Source organism: Gymnoscopelus braueri, assembly GCF_963280865.1.
Source record: "Gymnoscopelus braueri genome assembly, chromosome: 2".
In the NCBI taxonomy this organism is placed as follows: domain Eukaryota; kingdom Metazoa; phylum Chordata; class Actinopteri; order Myctophiformes; family Myctophidae; genus Gymnoscopelus; species Gymnoscopelus braueri.
This window is the reverse complement of record NC_137604.1, coordinates 5,117,611-5,123,651: the sequence shown is the minus strand read 5'-3', so window position 1 is coordinate 5,123,651 and position 6,041 is coordinate 5,117,611. Positions and strand designations below refer to the sequence as shown.

The 6,041-nt window shown below is 41.9% G+C and overlaps 2 long non-coding RNA genes across 2 annotated transcripts; both read left to right on the top strand.

Annotated features, from left to right (window-relative positions):
* Nucleotides 1–1,258: 1,258 nt before the first annotated feature.
* On the top strand, nt 1,259–3,536 carry LOC308076139. The gene is made up of 3 exons (XR_013932256.1): nt 1,259–1,307; nt 2,458–2,618; nt 3,425–3,536. It is a non-coding gene; the product is annotated as an uncharacterized lncRNA (long non-coding RNA).
* A 26-nt stretch (nt 3,537–3,562) lies between these two features.
* On the top strand, nt 3,563–5,841 carry LOC308076146. Its single transcript, XR_013932257.1, has 3 exons — nt 3,563–3,590; nt 4,741–4,901; nt 5,730–5,841. It is a non-coding gene; the product is annotated as an uncharacterized lncRNA (long non-coding RNA).
* The last annotated feature ends 200 nt before the right edge of the window (nt 5,842–6,041 follow it).

Here is a 6,041-nt window from a genome sequence, read left to right as displayed (position 1 = left end):
CAGACTCTTTGGATGATCCCAAAGATTCGTTAGAGCGCCCCACGTGGGAAATATATATATTTTTTCAAATGGGCCAAAAACGGTCCGGACCGTTTATAGCACATAACGCATAGCTTCTCAAAAAACGGTCCGGACCGTTTTTGGCACTCAATGTGTTAACAGGTACTGTGCTGGGTACTCTAACAAGAGGTACAGCGAGTACTCACATACACATTACGATTTTAACATTTGTGTTCAAATGAGCTAGAACATTTTTAAATGTGTTTCCAAAGAATTTCACCATTTTGAATCAAGAATCAAAGATTGTCTGATACTCTGACTCTTTCTCCTTCCAGATGTTATTTATATTCATTATGTTCTTTATGATTTGATCTTTCTTTCTATAGAACTACGGAGGATCCCCATGCCCCCAGGTATGTAACAACCTTCTTTCAGTAAGAAATTGACCTTTTTGAAAATAAAAAAAGGAACAAAAATTGTAATATTCATGTTCTGTGTGGATGTTCTCATGACACAAACAGTTCCAAAGGATAAACAGGCAGAGAGAGAATTACATTACTTAAGGATTATAAGGAACCCTGGTTAATAAGCCTTTTATTCATGCACTTGTGTGTGCGTGTGTGTGCGTGTGTGTGTGTGTGTGTGTGTGTGTGTGTGTGTGTGTGTGTGTGTTTGTGTGTGTGTGTGTTCCCAGAAAGATGTGGTGAGCATTGTTTTTACATCATGTGGATTGTTTTTGGAGCCTCGCCACATCTTTTTGGGAAGCTCAGACACACACACACACACACACACACACACACACACACACACACACACACACACACACACACACACACACACACACACACACACACACACACACACACACACACACACACCCATTCTACTGCCCAACTCCGTCGAGGCACATACAAACGCACATGCCCTTAATACCACCACTTTTACTGAAAAGCATCCTTCCATGTTCTGGAGCCTTGAGTAAAATAAATGATAACTACATGACCCATACACAACTACAACCCATGAATATGATAGTTTAGCCTACAGTACTCACAAACAATGAGAGTGTGTTGGTTGCTCTTATAAGGAGGATGCAGGCTAAAGCACATCATGGCACTGGCAGCAAGCTACCCTACTCTGGGGAGATCATCTCCACTGGAGATTATGTACTTGACCTATTATAAACCTGGACATGAGCAGTAGAGGACTATTATGAATGTACATGATTACATGCAAAAATTAGTCATTCATAACTCATAACAAGATCTACCAGTCCAAAGAGGAGGCCAAGTCTGGAGCCTTGAAAGGTGACTATGAGGGATGGGGAAGAGATGTAAGATTAACCCATTCATTTGGCTATAAAAAAGGGCAGATATACAAGCTCATGAGCTTGTAGATTTTTTTTTTTATCGTGAACATTTGTGCAAATCTTTGAATATATTTAAAAATAAAATTGTAACTCAAATCTTTGCTTCTGGGGGGGTCCCTGAAACAAAATATTTTGAGATGGGGGTTCGTAGCCAAATACATATCTTTTTGGGGTTCCTTGACATGAAAAAGTTTGAGCACCACTGATACAGCAACATAAGTTTTTCAGAAACCAGTTTTTTAGAAGACATTTGTAGATGCGTTTCCGGATTGAATGGGTTCAAATGAACAGCACTGGCCAGTGCAATTCTTAAAGAGCATTTGACACACAGTAAAGTCTACCGTGACAAGTGTACTGTCGCAGTACGCTTTACACTGATGTTAAAACCTTTTCCACTGCAAAACTGTACTGTACCGCAACAGAGCATGGGAAAGTACACAGATGGATTCAAGTTCTCTGTTTTGGCGACTGTTTTCTGTCATTTACATCGACATTTACATTCTAGATGATCAAAATTCCATTGTTATTATTGTTGTTATTACTGTTGTGTAGCTGTTGGCACAGTCTTGCGGACCTCACCACCTCTCAGTAGTGACAAATAACCTTCTTGAATCTTGATTCTTCTAGACTAGTGTCAATTCAGAATCTGTATTGGGCACTCAAAAACATAGATACACAATGAGGCAAGACAAGAATTCAGATTTCAAAGTATAAGAGATTGTACTCGAGTAAGGAGCCAAACTTGTCTGACTCAACTAATTTCAGCACTGCTGCCTTCTTAAATACTCTACAGACAGAACGTATTTGAACACGAACAGACAAGAATTAACAATGAGTGTTACCAGCCCACCCCTATACCCCTAAGGGTCATCTGATGATAACGGGTGGGTTAGGTCAGCTCTCAACTCTACGACTGTGACACAGCTACCCTGGTCAGTACATCCCCTCAAGCCGAGATCCAGATCTCACAAAACATTACAGCTGTTGGTGTGAGACGACCACATAGTAGATTATATAGTTGTATCATATTTGAGTTAATATTAAATGTCGCCTAATCTTTCTGTTTCTTTGTTCTGTGTGTGTTCCAGAGGTGGAGCGCAGCCTTCAGGAGGAGCGTAACTCCAAGCTGCAGGTGGAGAGCGAGCTGCTGCAGCTGCAGAAAGACCACTCCATGCTGGACTGTGACTACAAGCAGTCCCAGCAAAAGCTGGATAAGCTGAAGGCAGACAAGGACATGCTCTCTGAGGAGGTGTGTGTGTGTGTGTGTGTGTCTGTGTGTGTGTGCTGCTCAGTGGCAGACATTCTCCATTGAGCTTTCACCCACGGTGTGGTGTGGTGTGGTGTGGTGTGGTGTGGTGTGGTGTGGTGTGGTGTGGTGTGGTGTGACCAGCCCTCTCGGTTAAGGGACTTTCTTGCCCTGAATTTATATCTCTCAGGCAACATTTACTCCCAGGCTGTGTACTGTTTCTTAGGCTTGTTTTTCTTGTCCACAAAAATGAAGAATGTAATTTAGATTACATGTTATTTAGACAGATGCTAGGTTCATGGTTTACCTGGAGTCCTAGTTTCTTGACGTACTACTACTGTTCTCTCTGCATTCTGTGTATGTGATTATGTACCTTGCTTATTGTAAGTCACTGAGTGTCTGCTAAATACCTAAATTGTAATTGTAAATCCTACTTCCCTCAACGAGCTCCACCAATGAAATGGTTACGTTTAGGTTAGAGATGGTTATAGTCGGGGTTTGAGCCTTGGTTAGGACAGCCTATGTTATACTGGTACTGTACACCTCTGGCTAAGACTATTAGGAGAGATTTGTTGAGATATTGTAATATACTACAGATGCAGGTGTTCTTCCTTTAAGAACCCATGGTAGCCTTCAAACGCGACAATAGTTTATAGAAACAGACCGGCTAATGCTTGATTTATACTCCATTAACATGTTACAGTTTATTCTTTCTGTAGCTTGAATTGAATGCATAAAGTACATAACACACTCACTCACACAACTAAAAGTATATGAAGTTTTTCTGGGTTTGTGTGCATCCGTCCCAGGTGACAAACCTGAGCCTGCGTCTGGAGCAAGAGATTCAGAAGCGAAGTCTGAGTCAGAACGACCTGAAGATGCAGAGTCAGCAGGTTTCAGTGCTGCGTTCCTCTGAGAAACACCTGAAACAGGAACTCAGGAGCCTGGAGGAGGCCAAGTCTGGAGCCTTGAAAGGTGACTATGAGGGATGGGGAAGAGATGTAAGATTAACCCATTCATTTGGCTATAAAAAAGGGCAGATATACAAGCTCATGAGCTTGTAGATTTTTTTTTTTATCGTGAACATTTGTGCAAATCTTTGAATATATTTAAAAATAAAATTGTAACTCAAATCTTTGCTTCTGGGGGGGTCCCTGAAACAAAATATTTTGAGATGGGGGTTCGTAGCCAAATACATATCTTTTTGGGGTTCCTTGACATGAAAAAGTTTGAGCACCACTGATACAGCAACATAAGTTTTTCAGAAACCAGTTTTTTAGAAGACATTTGTAGATGCGTTTCCGGATTGAATGGGTTCAAATGAACAGCACTGGCCAGTGCAATTCTTAAAGAGCATTTGACACACAGTAAAGTCTACCGTGACAAGTGTACTGTCGCAGTACGCTTTACACTGATGTTAAAACCTTTTCCACTGCAAAACTGTACTGTACCGCAACAGAGCATGGGAAAGTACACAGATGGATTCAAGTTCTCTGTTTTGGCGACTGTTTTCTGTCATTTACATCGACATTTACATTCTAGATGATCAAAATTCCATTGTTATTATTGTTGTTATTACTGTTGTGTAGCTGTTGGCACAGTCTTGCAGACCTCACCACCTCTCAGTAGTGACAAATAACCTTCTTGAATCTTGATTCTTCTAGACTAGTGTCAATTCAGAATCTGTATCGGGCACTCAAAAACATAGATACACAATGAGGCAAGACAATAATTCAGATTTCAAAGTATAAGAGATTGTACTCGAGTAAGGAGCCAAACTTGTCTGACTCAACTAATTTCAGCACTGCTGCCTTCTTAAATACTCTACAGACAGAACGTATTTGAACACGAACAGACAAGAATTAACAATGAGTGTTACCAGCCCACCCCTATACCCCTAAGGGTCATCTGATGATAACGGGTGGGTTAGGTCAGCTCTCAACTCTACGACTGTGACACAGCTACCCTGGTCAGTACATCCCCTCAAGCCGAGATGCAGATCTCACAAAACATTACAGCTGTTGGTGTGAGACGACCACATAGTAGATTATATAGATGTATCATATTTGAGTTAATATTAAATGTCGCCTAATCTTTCTGTTTCTTTGTTCTGTGTGTGTTCCAGAGGTGGAGCGCAGCCTTCAGGAGGAGCGTAACTCCAAGCTGCAGGTGGAGAGCGAGCTGCTGCAGCTGCAGAAAGACCACTCCATGCTGGACTGTGACTACAAGCAGTCCCAGCAAAAGCTGGATAAGCTGAAGGCAGACAAGGACATGCTCTCTGAGGAGGTGTGTGTGTGTGTGTGTGTCTGTGTGTGTGTGCTGCTCAGTGGCAGACATTCTCCATTGAGCTTTCACCCACGGTGTGGTGTGGTGTGGTGTGGTGTGGTGTGGTGTGGTGTGGTGTGGTGTGGTGTGGTGTGGTGTGGTGTGGTGTGGTGTGACCAGCCCTCTCGGTTAAGGGACTTTCTTGCCCTGAATTTATATCTCTCAGGCAACATTTACTCCCAGGCTGTGTACTGTTTCTTAGGCTTGTTTTTCTTGTCCACAAAAATGAAGAATGTAATTTAGATTACATGTTATTTAGACAGATGCTAGGTTCATGGTTTACCTGGAGTCCTAGTTTCTTGACGTACTACTACTGTTCTCTCTGCATTCTGTGTATGTGATTATGTACCTTGCTTATTGTAAGTCACTGAGTGTCTGCTAAATACCTAAATTGTAATTGTAAATCCTACTTCCCTCAACGAGCTCCACCAATGAAATGGTTACGTTTAGGTTAGAGATGGTTATAGTCGGGGTTTGAGCCTTGGTTAGGACAGCCTATGTTATACTGGTACTGTACACCTCTGGCTAAGACTATTAGGAGAGATTTGTTGAGATATTGTAATATACTACAGATGCAGGTGTTCTTCCTTTAAGAACCCATGGTAGCCTTCAAACGCGACAATAGTTTATAGAAACAGACAGACCGGCTAATGCTTGATTTATACTCCATTAACATGTTACAGTTTATTCTTTCTGTAGCTTGAATTGAATGCATAAAGTACATAACACACTCACTCACACAACTAAAAGTATATGAAGTTTTTCTGGGTTTGTGTGCATCCGTCCCAGGTGACAAACCTGAGCCTGCGTCTGGAGCAAGAGATTCAGAAGCGAAGTCTGAGTCAGAACGACCTGAAGATGCAGAGTCAGCAGGTTTCAGTGCTGCGTTCCTCTGAGAAACAACTGAAACAGGAACTCAAATTCCTGCTGGACATGAAGAAGAGCCTGGAGAAACAGAACCAGGACCTACGCAGGTCTCTCACATACACACACACACACACACACACACACACACACACACACACAATGAATGGCTCTCGCACGCACAGACATGTACACAGGACCTGTGTCACAGTATTTCATTTTAGTTTTAACCAAATG